We start from the raw sequence: 15,422 nt of genomic DNA, 5'->3' as shown, positions 1-15,422 counted from the left end.
CTATTCTTCCCCTTCTCCTTCTGAGTCATGGAGCCAGACTCAGTGCCAAAGACATGACCACAGGGGTTTTCCTCTGCAGGTCATTCACCACCGACCCCCCAACAGTATCCAAAGCGGTAGACCCATTGCTGAGGGGAATGGCCGCAAGGGTACTCTGCACTGACTGCCTATCCCCTTTGCCTCTTCTGATGGTCAGCTATTTAACTGGATCCTGCACTGTGTGTGTATCCACCTCTCTGTACGTCCTGTCGATCAGCTCCTCAGCCTCATGAATAAACTGAAGTTCATCCAGTTCCAGCTCAAATTCCATAAAAATGGTCTGAAAGAAGCTGCAGCTGGATGCACTTCTTGCAGGTGTAGTCATCAAGGACACTGGAGATCTCACTGCCTTCCTACATCCCACAATAGGAGCATCCCACTATCCTGCCTGGCATCCCTACTGCTCCAACCATGCTATAAGAAAGAGAGAAAGAAAGGAAATGAAAAATATCTTCCAGCAGCCTTTGCCTCTCCTTCCAAAGCCTCTATTTTATGAATCTTCTTGTATCTATGCTTGCTTTATAAACATATTGAAACACTAAATAAAAATTATGTAATAACAAAGAAAGTGGTTAGATTTGCGTCTTCTGGTTCCTTCTTATTGCTTTTCTAGCCAGTACAGTATTGGGGTTTCTCATGTAATTTGGGGCCTGAGACAATATTGTATCTTCTGTCCCTCATCTTCCCAACTGGCACGTCCATTTACGGCTGTCACTGAATGAAAAATGTAGCAGACATACGAAACCCTATAGCAATGAATTAATTATTAATTAAAATCAACAGTTTCCAAGTGCTGGTAGTTTTCATTCACTTCTGCAATGCTTTCCACTTTTCTGCTCTAGTTTGTGACAACCCACTTTTATAAATATATATTATTTATAATAACTCTTGAGAGGGATATATATATATATATATATATATATATAGTATATATACACATACATAGTACCAATCCCTTTCAATAGTTCGGTTTTTCCCACTTTATACAGATATTTTGCCCTAAATATGACATCAGTGGTCAGTAAATCTGTCTGAATTATTCTCCCATGAAAATTACTTTTTGTCGATGGAACTGAACTACAGATAAGAATGGACAACTGCCAAGATATATAGAGATATTGTCATAAAAACTGAATTTTCACACATCTGACAGACATCTGGTCCAAGCAGATGAAAAAAATCTACTATCATAGTTTTAAAAGACCAAACTGAGTATGTTGTTTCATTAAAAGGAAGTTCTGATAATTATTATAACCACTGAAGATTAAAAGCTGTCTTCACCTTTCAGTTTATTTAAGGATTATGTGTTAGTATGTTTATCCGGATGAAAGCTACTTTTTCCAAACAGATGTGGCTTGGTTTCTGTGGCGTTTGATTAATGGGATACAACGGCTAAAGTCAAAGTGTCAGCAAGAGTCTTACATGCTTGTGTCATACTTGAGCTGAACAATAAGCCTGGCTAAGAACAGAACAAAGCTGTGCCAAGTTAGCTTGACAATGGCAGGTCATCTGCCACTTCTGCAAACAAACTGATATATATAAGGACACGGGGAAGTTTGAGTTTAGGGTTGGAGGGCTCAGTGTACTATTAATAGCTAATCACATGAAAACTAAGCATAATAGACAATGCCTTGTTTATGGAGGTGAATCAAACTAGGAATTAAAGACATCTCCTCAGCTATCCTGTGATACTTAAAAATAGGCAGAGAGTTGCACATGTGACATGAAGAGATCGACAGTTTGGCCTCTGACCCTGAAAGAACCTTTGTACTCTGATACAAGTAATTCCAATTTGCCCCACTTCTCTCCATTCTTTTTGTTTGATTTGACCTTGCTCATTGATGACAAGGCCACTTTCTTGGCAAACCAATCAATAATCCAAACAGACAGAAGATGATTATTAGAATATGGGAAGCTAAACTCAAACAGAGATATGTTATCAGCCTTGCCCAGAGCTGTCTTCTGAGCAAATATTTCATCAACATTTTCATGGCAACTCACATGTCATTAGGATTCTGGAGAAGTAAAAAGATCAGTAAAGGGATAAAGTAGACGGACTGCTGCGGAGCCATGTGGCTTAGCTGCTGCATTGCTCTCTCTATGGCTACAAGGACCTCCCATAACACACATTCTCAGGGGAATACTAACAGGCGAGGCTGAAGATAAAGGACAAATGGAGTTTTCACATGCAGCTATGAAAAAAAAGACTTGCGCAGTGCTTGGCAGCTCTGGTTCTCACAAGCGTGCTGTATGTTTGATAAGTAACAAGCTGACCAGGCAAGCTGAGCAGACCACTCTCTATCTATCAGCTCTGATGAATTTGTGCCAAGAATCTGAACGAAGGGGCACTGTCTGCTGTGTGTATCCCAGAAAGGCTGACCTCTAAATGACTTCCCAATCATTTTCTACGTGCAGTCCGTGAGGCTGTTTGTGAAATGCACTTGGATTAGAGGGGTTTTGGTGTTGGCATTTATTACAAAAAAACTATTAATTATTTCCAGAATTAATTCTTAAAGCTGTTTATCCTTCAAGCTTTCAATAAATTAACATCTTTGGTTGATATTGCTGTTGTATTCCATCTCCAAAAGCACATTCCCTGTGTCATTTTAAAAACAATTTTTGTTTTATTTTTCCATTAGCTCTGCTGTTCATTCTCTGCTAATTAAAGTTATTTTTTCCTACTTAACATGCACATTTTCTGTGATCTGAAAGATGACCTATTAATTTTCAAGCTTTTTAAATGCTGTTTTATGTCAGACTTTGTAAAAGTACACCTTTCCGACCAGTCAATTTGTAATTCTACATTTATTGAGTATCTTCTGCTTAGCACCACTGTCAGAACATGCTGCAAACCCCTCAACATATGGAGTTATTGCTTTCAAGACGCTTGGTCATCTAGGCAAACATCTGTTGCATCCTGTTGAATGAGCATCAACAACTCAGACACATTACTAAATGTACCATCACCTACACTGAAAACTTCCCTGTGACTTTAGCCATTTAAACAGGACAAATATCTACAACACAAATATTACAATATATGGTATAGATTCTTGTGAAATGCTTCTTCTTCCTGTCCCTGTTTTTATCAGAGAGGAATCAGCCTGAACTAGTGGATTATTAAGTCATCTTATCTCAGGCCTACATCTCTGTGCAAATACTGCAAGGTTTACAGTCATCTTTTGCAAGTCATGGAAAGGTTTATTCAAGCTGATAGAAGACACGCTCATTGTGGTGCTTCACTAAGTCAGAAAAATTGTGTTAGGATAATGATGTGAATTATCTGTTCAAGACAAAACCAGAAGGTGGAATCAAGTTCTTAGCTTCCTTAATTTTCATGGGTCTTTTGTGGCCAAGACAAAAGGAAAAAAAATTGCTTTCCTCCTTTTAAAACATTGCAGCCCTTATGAGCAGCTAAATTTTAGGTAAACTTAAAACACCTGCTCCTTCTTTTGTTTAGATGCCTGTGTTAAGTACACACAGTATTTAATGCAGAACAATAATGAAGGAAGCAGCCGCATTCAGTAGAAGGATTTGATAAAGCAGATCTGCCTGCTTATGAAAACCCAGCTGGAACAAACATTTACACATAAGATCCACATACAATAATGATATTAATATTTATTGTGTTTTTTGACTCCAATTTGGATTGTGATAATAGTTTGATGAAGTAACAAACAAGGTTGCATAAGACAGACAGCCTGTTTTCTATTTTACACAGGTCTGGCTAACTTTATAATTGAAGTAAACAAACAAGGATTGTTTAGCATTCGACAATGCAATGACCAGCATGCAATGCTGCATGGAATACAGTAGAACGAGAATTATTTAATAATGCTAACTGAATTGTGCCAAAATCACCAAAGGATTATTAGACAATTTATTTATTCTGAATGGAGGTGCCAACAAGAAATTTCATAAACTTTATGGTTTTACAAATGTAAAATAACTTGATATACATCAGATTGACCTTGAGATACATGTGCTACAAAGTCACTGTATAATGATCTGCTCATTGCTTTATTACTTCAGCATTGGTATGTGATTTTATTGATATGAATTGTATTCTAATACCTTCTGGTTTATAGTCATCACAGTTCAAATCTGGTTGAAAGCATTTTCTACTCATTCATAGATGAACCAGATCTACAATCTGAATCTTTCATATAACACACCACAGCAAATTCTTAATACATGCAAAATATATGGTGAATGAAGTTAATCCTTGATCCTTGATCCTAGGTGTACTAGTTATTCTAATATTAAATCATAAAAAATCATCACCTTAAGTTCCACTGTGTGCAAATGAATACATCACAATGAAAGTGATGAATCCCAAATCCACGGAGTTGCCTGATTCACTCTATGGGGTGAACTCTATGGGTATCTTGACTGTTCAAGTACCTATTGTTTAGTTGGACCAACATAATTATCTTCACATTCTTCATATCATTCTGTTTCCAGTTGCAAGGGAGATCTCACCATCTTCTTCATGGGCAGTGTCTCAGAGTTGAATATGAATTGCTTCCATTCCAGCTTTGAGCAGTGGAAGAAGCCTGTGTGTGAATTCTTTCAATGCTGGATGGTCCAAAGTCAAAGTTAATTGTCGACATTGTTTAAAAGTTTTGTGGGAGATATAGGTCCCTTGTGTTTAAGAGGACCATGGAAGGCCAAAGTCCACTGAGTTTATGAGGTTGTCGTATGTGGTATGTTGGGGTTGGGGGGTTGTGCTGGTGGGAAACTGGTGGATACAGCCTAGTCCATGAGGTAAAAGCCTCCCCGCCATAGAGCACTGTCATAAGAAAGCAGCATTTTTCATCAAGGACCACCACCATCTAGGCCAGGATTAGGCAAGAGGTACAGGAGCTTTAGTTCTGATGACACCAGGTTCAGGACTTGTTATTACCCTGCAACCATTAGTCACCTGAATTGGCATGGATAACTTCAATCACCACAGCTCTGAAATGATTCCACAACCTACAGACTCAGTTCCAAGGACATGACAACTCAAAGTTCTCAGTATCATTCCTTTCTTTATTTGCACTATTTGTCTTCTTTTGCACATTGGTTGTTTGTCAGTCTTTGTTTATGTGTAGTTTTGTGTAAATTCTATTGTATTTCTTCATTTTCCTGTAAATGATTGCAAAAAATTAATTTCAATAAATTAGACTTTGAAAAGGTTGCCTTTTTATCTGTTTTAACCATGATTCTGTAGCCTTTGTGCTGGGTTTATTTGTTCTGTATTTAAAGGTGCCAATTGAGATAGAGCTCTTAGAAGATAGACAAAAACTCTGAAATGCCATATTTATGTAGTTTATTATTCCTTGGATGGTGATTTCTATTTGCCTTGAGAAGATCCACATGTATGCTGACAATTTCTCATTGTGCTGTACATGGAGTATCATAATCATATGCCAAGGGTCAGAAATTCCACACAAGCTGTCAAACACCATTTAAGCCAATCCTGTACTGATTCTCTTTTTATTCTTCCCACTACTCAGCCCAGATTGTACAACTTGCCTACATACGAGGAGCAAGTTAAAGTGGTCAATTAACTTACCAGTCCCACATCTTTGAGATGTATGGTAGACCAGAGTAACAATGGGGAAGTTATGGTGTATGATCTTGTGAGCTGGAGGGAATTCTCACCGACTTTTTCTTCTAAGTGTTGAAAGACAGGTTCTATTGAAGAAGATTCAGTGATTTGCTTCTACATAGCCTCTATAGCTGCCTCACTGCAAATGTGGTAAGATTAAAACAGATTCCTTTGTCTTGAATGGTGTTGAAGTTGTTCAGTGTTACTGAAGCTGCACTAATTAAGACAGGTGCAAAGCATATCACCAGACTTCTTATTTGTGCCTTATAGATGCTTAGATAGTTTTGGGGAGCCAGGAAGAGAGTAACTCCATCCACTCAGCTGCTGGGCTTCAGCTACAGTATTATGTAGATGGCACTGTCTAGTGACTGTTCAACATGGTGTGTTAATGGTGAGATATTTGATGCTGATGCTATAGAATGTCATGGGGATGGTCACTGTTCATCACCCAGCAAATGCTATATGCACTTCTCAGCCCAAATATGGAAATAGCCTACATCTTGTTGCAGGAAGAATGTTCTACTTTATTATCTGGAAAACTGCAAATGCAATGGAGTCATCAGAAAACTATGTTTATACTCAGGAAACTGTATTTGTAAATCAAACATTAGAAAATTTCAGCAGGTCAGGCAGCATCTACAGTAGGAGAAAAAGACTGTTTCAAAAGTCAATATAGTACAGCACAGGTAAGGCCCTTCAGCCCGCAATGTCATAATCTTATAAACCTCTATCAGATCTCCCCTCAGCCTCAGCCACTCCAGAGGAAATAATCCAAGTTTGTCCAACCTTTCATTATAGTACATGCCTCTAATCCTGGTAAACCTTTTCTGCACCCTCTCCAAAGCCTCAACATCCATCCTATAATGGGGTGACCAGAACTGTACACAATACTGTACTCCATATGCAGCCTAACTAGAGTTTATTAAGCTGCAACATCCTGACTTTTGACTATAAAAGCAAGCATGCCAAATGTCTCTTTGCATTTTAACCTACCAAGATTTGGCCGGGTTAAATTCTATCTGCCATTTCTCCGCTCATATCTGCGAATGATCTATGTCTGTTGTATTCTTTGCCTGTCTTCTATGCTACCACAACACCACCAGTCTTCGTATCATCCTCAAACTTACTAACCCACCACTCTACATTTTCATCCAGGCCACTTATATATCGTGCATGACAACAGCAGAGGTCCCAGTCCAGATCCCTGCAGAATACCATGAATCACAGACCTCCAGCTAGAATAAGTCCCCTCAACCACTACACTCTGTATCCTATGGACAAGAATTTTAGAATCCAAATGGCCAATTCACCATAGATCCCATGCAACTTAATCTTCTAGATGAGCCTCTAATGAGTGATCTTGTCCATGTGGACAACATCCACAATTCTACCTTCATCAATCACCCTCATTATCTCATCAAAAAAACACAATCAAGTTAGTAAGATATGACTTTCCTGTATAAAGCCATCCTGGCTCTTTCTCATTAGGCCATAATTAGAACATTTCCAAATGTTCATAAATTATATCCTAAGAATTCTCTCCAGGAACTTCCCTATCACTGACGTGAGACTAACCAGTCTATAGTTTCCATGATTATCCCTAGTTCCCCTCTTGAGCAATGGACAACATTAGGTATTCACCAGTCCTCCAGGGCCTTGCCTGTGGCTAGAGAGGACATGAGAACATTGGTCAATTCCCAGCAATCTCTTCTGTTACCTCTCTCAATATCCTGGGATATATCCCATCAGGCCGTAGAGTTGTATTCACCTTAATGCTCTTTAAGAGACCTAGCACTGCCCCCTCTTTTACCTCAAAGTGCCCTAGCACATTAATAGGCTCAGCATTGATCCCCTTATCTTCCACACCCTTCTCCTTAGTAAATACTGATGTAAAATACTCATTAAGTACCTCTCCCATGTCCTTCTCATCCAAGCAAATTTTCCCACCTTCACCATTGAATGGGCTTCCCTCTCCTCACTTATCCTCTTGTTCTTGGTATATGTATAGAATGCCTTGAGATTCTCTTTGATCCTACTTGTCAAGGACTTTTCATGGCCTTCTGGGTTTTCCTAATTCCCTTCTTCTTTTCTGGCTTTTTTATAATCCCCAAGGACTCTACTTGATTCTAGCTTCTTAAGCTTTACATATTTTTCCTTCCTCATCTTGACTAAGTTCGACATCTTTCTCAACATCCAAGGTTCTTTTACCTTGCCATCTTTGTCCTTCCTTCTGACTGGAACATACCTGTCCTGTACACTGTGCAGTTGGTCTTTAAACAGCCTCCACATGTCGGATGTGGACTTGCCCAAAAACTGCTGTCCTATTGAAATTTTTCTAGAGAGTCCTGCCCAATATTCATGCAATTTGCCCTGCTCCAATTTACCACACTGTGACATGGACCATACTTATCCTTTTCTGTAGCTGTTTTAATACCTAAGGAGTTGTGGTCACTTTTCCTTTACCGTTCACCTCCTGAAAGCTCGGTCATTTGGCTAGGCTCATTATGCAACACCAGATCCAGAACACCCCTCCTCTTGTTGGAGTATCTATACATTGATTTAAGATGCACCTAACAAATTTTGCCCCATGGAAACTTCTTGCACTCAGATGGTCCCAGTTTCCCATGACAACAACTTTATTGTTTTTGCACCCTTCCTTAATCTGCCAGCAAAATTGTTCCTCAATATCCTAGTGCCTATTGGGGGGGGGGGCGGTTCTCTAGTACAATCCCATCAGAGTGATGTAGCCTTCCATTTTTGAGCTCTACCCATATAGACTCAGTGGGTGAGCCCTCCACTATGTGCCCTCTGAGATATTGTCCCTGATTCGTAGTGCAATTCCTTCACCTCTTTTACCTGTCTGTCTTTTCTAAAACACCAAAAACCTGGGATATTAAGCACCCATTACTGTTCTTCTCTCAACCAAGTCTCAGTAATGTCCACAACATAATATTTCCATGCACTAAGTTTATCACCTTTACCCATAATACTCTGAACATTAAAATGCACATATTTCAAACTATCCATCCCATCATATCTATTACTTTGCTTTTACAGGCCCTGACATCTACCTTCCTCTGTATCCCTACACTTTATGACCTGGTGCTATGTTTCCCACCACACACCCACCCCCCCGCCAAACTAATTTAAACCTTCCCAAGTTACACCAGTGAACCTCCTAGCCAGGATATTGGTTCTGCTCCAGTTTGGATACATACAGGTCACCCCTGCCCAAGAGGAGATTTCAATGATTCAAGAACCTAAAACACTGCCCCTTGCACCAGTTTCTCAGTCACTCATTCATCTGTACTATCATCCTATTCCTACTCTGGCTAGCACATGCAACTAGGAGTAATCCAGAAATTGCTTCCTTGGAGGACTTGCTCTTCAGCCTCTTTTCTAACTCCCAAGACACACTGCACAGGTCTTCTTCGGCATTTCTACCAATATCATTGATGTCAACGTGCACCTTGACCTCTGGCTGCTCATCCACCCTTTTAAGAATATTCTGCACCTGTTCTGAGACATCATGGACTCCAGTACCTGGGAGGCACCACACCATCCTGGAGTCTCCTTTGCAGCCACAGAATCCCTAACTATCGAATCACCTATCTGAATCACTCTGCCTGACTTTACTCTTCCCTGCTGAACCTCAGAACTGGCCACTGTGCCACTGGCCTGGCTGTTGCTGCTGTGCCCTGATAGGTAATCCCCCAAGGGTATAGTTGTTATTGAGGGAAGTCACCACAGGGGAGCCTTGCCCTATTTGCTTACTCCCCTCACCTCTGCTGGTAGTCACCCATCTACTATGTGAAGCCTGCACTTTTGGTGTGATCACCTTAGTAAAAGTTTAATCAGCAAAGTCTTCATTCTCCTGGATGGTCTAAGTATATCCAACTCCAGCCACAGTTACTTGACCTTGTCAGACAAGAGCTGAATTTGGGTGTATTTCTGCAGATGTGGTTATTAGTGAGACTGTTAGGTGCGTTGCAATCCTACACCTCACAAGAGGAGCAATCCAGTGCTTTAACTACCATCCTGCCTACACATGTCATACAATTCACTTTAACTTCTCAAGCTGTCCAATCTATTAAATGATTCCAAAAGACTCAGCACCTCCTTAGCCTTCGCCTATTCTCGCTGAAGTCTGTTGAGCCAAAGCCTGCCAGACTAATCCTGGATCAGTCCAATAATGGCCACTCCACTTACACCTACTGTAGCTTCCTTTTATTGGTCCTTGCTAAATTGCTAATCTCTCACTCCACGAATAAGTCCCAACAGGCCCAGCTGGCTTTTTAGGACTGGCTTGTAAAGTCCATAAGGAACTGTCTCCAACTCACTCTGTGAACTCCTGCTCCGCAGCAAGTCAAATTGATGAAGGGACATTTGATCTGGAATGTGAAATCTATTACTCTTCTTGCAGATTCTGCTTGAATTGCTGAGTGTTCCTAGCATTTTATGATTTTTGAACATGTCTTTCTGAGGGAGCTTTAAACCTATTGGCAGGTTTGAATCCACATCCACCCAAATGAATACAATTCTTTGCTAACTCACAATGCTCACTGGCACTGAAACATTGACAAGGTTTCTGTAGAACCTGAAAGTGTGGACAGTTGCTGATGGGAGACTGCTGCGAGTGAGACATCATGGGCTACGTATCAGTTTGCACAATAGTCAACAATTGATGGCCAGGCTTAAATCCATGAACATGTTCAGGAATTTCAACATGCTGGCTTTTCAAAGATTCGCCTACACCCTTGCTGTAAGTTGATGATTGTGTGCAAATGCATTTCCATAACCTTATCATGTACATTTCCTTTGGATAATTATGATGGAGGGCATCACCCTTCTGTCCTTGTATAAGTTTAGTTACATTTGAGTCACCAAGATTGGCTTGAAAGGCTGGGAAAACATTTCTTTTTCCTCCTGATCCACAAGAAATGCAATAAAAGCAGCACCACGTGTCCATATTGCACTGCCAGTTTCCCTGATAACAGCAAAAGAGAAATTTGAATATAAATACACTCTGAGAGGATATTTTGAATATGATAATGATGTGCCCCACCTCTTCAAGACAAGACATTTGCAGGAAATGCAATTTCCAGCTATAAAAACATCAAAGGTCACATGGATTTTGGGTTAAGGGTGTATTCAACTGATCTTTGAGTTTGACTTAGCATTCCTAAGCAGTTCTGCAATCAAGACATATTTTCCTATAATAAATGTGAGTTATTGCAAGGCATGTTGTGAAAGCACTTTTACAGTGACAGATCTGCCGCACTATGGTGATTTGACAGTCGAAAGGGAGATATCAGGATTAAACCTATCAGGCACAGGTTGCAGTTTTTATATACACCTTTATATATGGAAGCGAATGTGTTCTACCGGCAGAGCTGAGGTCTTGAAAGGAAACAACAACACACACGCAAAAGATTAAAAGTTAATATTTTGAGCTATACAGAAACATAGATGTATAGAGCCTGTTTGTCTACTGTGTCCATACTGATCCAAACTGAGTGACACAACTAAGTGCCATCTTACATCATTTGGTCTTCATACCTGCAGGTTATGACTTTTCTAGTACATGTATATAGTTTTTAAATGTGATAAAGATGTCTACCTTTATCATCATTCAGGTTGTGCTTTCCAGACCTCTACCATTCACTGGGAATAAGAAGTCATAGAAAAGTACAGCACAGAAACTGGCCTTTCAGTCCATCTAGTCCATGCCAAACATTCTAAACTGCCTACTCTCTTTGCCCTGCACTGGAACCAACACCCTACTATCCATGTACCTATACAAACTCCTCTTAAACATTGAAATCGAGCTTGAGAAATTGAGAAATGTTCCCTTATTTTCCCTTTAGTCCTTCTACAATTAATTTTAAGCTAATTGCCCTTCTACATCAATCAGATTTCCAAATGATCCTGACCAGTCACACTTTTCTTCCTACAGGTAAAGAGTACACCATCAGGGCAGGTTTCCATGTCTCCCCAGCTTTTTTGGAGTGCTAATGTGCACTCCCAATATGCACCTTCATTCTTCAGCCATTGGATTTGACTTCTAGATGCCTTTCCCACAAGGTACATTTCTGACTTAAGTAGTTATTTTGGGTCTTTTAACAGTCAGCTGGAGGTTTTTAACAGTCAATGTGATACCATTGTGGCTGCTATTCGACTACTACTCCGCAGCTACTGATCTTTAAGTAAAATTTCAAATCCTCCATTATAGCTGGGGAAACTAAATTCAAGTACATACATTTGGAATGAAACTCCACATGGTTCGAGAAGGATCTGTTACCCTGACACAGTCTGCCCTACATGAGAATTAGACTCTCCAGTGTGGTAACTGCTAACTGTGCTTTCAGAAGGCTTCACAATCCACTAAGGGGAATTGGAGATAGGCAATAAATGCAGGCCTTGCCAGTGATATCATATGAAAAACAGAAAGATATTTCGCAATGCCCAGAGCTTTGCAAATGTTGATAAAAATTCAATTTTTTTTCTTAATTTGAAACCACTTACCTTTGGCATCCTGATGCCTGTAGGGGAAACTTGCCGATGCTATTCCAACTGCAGTATAGGGGTAACTTCCTCTGATATATCAAGACAGCTAGTAGCCGACAGTACCTCTCACTGGTCTGTGATTTCTAAAATGTCCTTAGCTGCCTCTGGTGGGTATGTATCCTTTCTTTCCTGAATGTGTTCTTCCACCGAACTCGCTAGTTCTTCAATCTGTTTACAGTCATCATGCTATGTTTAAGACAGTCCTTCTGGTTTGACTGGTTAATTAGCTTCACCCAGAATCTGGCCTTTGACTAAACTTTTGTGTTTCTGGGCTAAAGTGCATTTCTCCACTGCTTCTGAATATCATAGTGAACTCTGACTTCCCTCTAGTTTCCCGTCATTGCCCATCGAGCAATTCCACACTCTACCAGATCTTTAGAAGCCTGGTAGTCACTCCACCAGTGGATTCATTCTTACTCAGTCTTTTAAATAATAGCAGAGCTTCATTTGTCTGCCATGTTTAATTCTGAACTTGGGCTGCAGTTTACCGATGTTTCATGATTTCACAATGAGACCTCTTTTGACTTTGATTCCAGACCACCATCTATTTTTCACCTTCATCCCAAGGAATGCCTTCATCTCTAGGCATGTTGCAGCCTTCAGGACACAATACCAAATGCAATGATTTCAGATGAACAGGTTTTCCTATTGTATCAGATGTAATGTTAATCTCTCACGCTAACTCCATTTTCTACTCTCCACAGATGCGGACGAATGAGCGGATATTTCCAGCATTTCTGTTCATACAGATTTTCAGCAGCAGCCTCTCAGCTTCAGAATGTTCTTTTGATTTTTATTCTTTCTCTGTTTGCCCTCATTCATTCCACCAAAAGCACTGGGTCACCTGGATCTCCTAATGGAGATTTTACCTCCATTCTCTGCACCCTATCCCTCTCCGCTATCTCATTTTTTGTACTTCTGGCGAAAGGTGGTTGAGCTGAAATGTTTCTTCTCTCTCTTCAAAAGCATTCTGACTTGCTATGCTTCCAGAATTTTCTGCTTTTATTTCAGATTTTTGGTGCATGTTGTATTTGATTTCCTATTCCCATCACATTTTCATTCCCCAAACTCCCCATTCATCTCAGAAAATATAAACACAAATAGTCCTACATGATTTAGCCTCCATGACTTCAGATTTTTATGTCTTTGTTAATCTAGCTCTTCCAGCTCTCATCCTAGGCTTGAAACTATTACTTATTCTGATTGGAGTACTGCGCTGAAGCAGGAGAAGGGTTCTCATGCAAGTCTGGCAAAGAGCTTTAAAAACCCTGTCTCCATTAAAGAGGGATATCGTCTAGTGGAACTGTCATCATGGGAGTGGGCTGAGTCAGCGTGGTAAGGCTTTGGCTCAACAGGGCAGAGACAAATTCAGTAGGTAAGTTCATTCCTTATTTAACTCTTGAGAGAATAGTGGGTATGCCTACAGGGCTAGTGTTCTGCTCTGGGTGTCAGATGTGGGATTTCTGGGAGACCACCAGCCTCCTCGATGGCCATATCTGCACCAGGTGCATTAAGATGCAGCTCCTTAGAGACTGTGTTAGGGAACTGGAGATCCAGCTGGATGACCTTTGGAAGTGAACTTCAGGAAAGTGAAGAGGTGGTAGACAGGAGTTATAGGGAGGTAGTCGCCCCAAGGCTACAGGAGACAGATAAATGGATGACTATCAGGAGAGGGAAGGGAGAAGGTCAGATAGTGGAGAGCACCCTTGTGGCCTTCCCCCTCAACAATAAGTACTCCATTTTGAGTACTGTTGGGGGAGATGACCTACCTGGGGAAGGAACAGCAACTGTGTCTCTGGCACTGAGTCTGGCCCTGTGGCTCAGAAGGGTATGTAACTGAAGAGGATAGCAGCAGTAATAGAGGACTCTATTGTTAGGGGGACAGATTGGCAACTCTGTGGATGCAAAAAAGAAACATAGGTGGTAGTTTGCCTCCCAAGTGCCAGGGTTCACAATATTTCTGAACGGTTCCAAGTATCCTGAAAAGGGATGGTGAATAGCCAGAAGTTGTGGTCCATATTAGTCTCAATAACACAGGTAGAAAAAGGGAGGAGGCCCTGAAAACAGAATACAGGGAGTTAGGAAGGAAGCTGAAATGCAAGGCCTCAAGGGTAGTAATCTTGGGTGGTGTCACGGAACAGCAAGGATAGAACTAGAATGAGGTGGCAGATAAATGAATGGCCTAAGAATTGGAGCAGGGGGTAGGAATTCAGATTTCTGGTCAATAGGGACTTCTTCTGGGGCAGGTGTGACCAGTACAAAAGGAACAGGGTGCACTTGAATCTGAGGGGGACCAATATTCTTACAGGCAGGTTTACTAGAGTTGTTGGGAGTGGTTTAAACTAATATAGCAGGGGGATGGGAACCTGTATGATAGAGCTGAGAATGAGCCAGCAGGTTTACAAGTAACATGGGTGTAACATGAATGTCAGGAAGGACAAGCTGATGACTGGGTACAAATGCAGGCAGAGCAAAGAGGTCAATTGTACCACAGAGGCAGAATTCAAAAGGGCAAAGAATGCAGGACTGAAAGTGCTGCATTGAAATGCAAGTAGCATTCTGCATAAGGTGGACGAGCTTGTGGTGAAATTAGAGATTGGTTGGTATGACGTTGAGTCTTGGGCGAAAGAAGACCATAGTTGGGAGTTTAACATCAACTTTGAAATTGTATTGAAAGGATAGGCAGGACGGCAGAGATGATGGTGTGGCTCCATTGGTAAGAGATGAAATTATATCTTTAGAAAGATGTGACATCAGGTCAGAAAATGTTGAATCTTTGTGGGTGGAGTTAAGAATCTGCAAGGGTAAAAAAAACCACTAGGGTAATCACATATAGACCTCAAAATGGTAGCCAAGATGCGGAGTTGAGTTGCAAAGTGAGATGGAAAAGGCATGCAATAAGGGTAATGTCACAATTGTAATGGAGGACTTCAATATGCAAGGGCATTGGGAAAATCAGGTTGGTGTTAGATTGCAAGAGAGGGAATTTGTTGAATGCTTAAGAGATGGCTTTTTAGAATAGCTTGTGCTTGAACCTGCAAGGGGAAAGGCTAACTTAGATTGGGTGTTGTGTAATAACCTAGATATTATTAGGGAGCTTAATGTAAAGGGACCCTTAGGAGGCAGTGATCATAATATGATTGATTTCATACTGGATTTTGAGAGGGAGAAGCATAACTTACATGCATCAGTATCACAATGGAATAAAGGAACTTACAGA

The sequence above is a fragment of the Hemitrygon akajei genome, chromosome 7 (genome assembly GCF_048418815.1).
Source record: "Hemitrygon akajei chromosome 7, sHemAka1.3, whole genome shotgun sequence".
Classification (NCBI taxonomy): Eukaryota; Metazoa; Chordata; class Chondrichthyes; order Myliobatiformes; family Dasyatidae; genus Hemitrygon; species Hemitrygon akajei.
The sequence above is the reverse complement of the archived record's forward strand: the minus strand, read 5'-3'. Positions refer to the sequence as shown.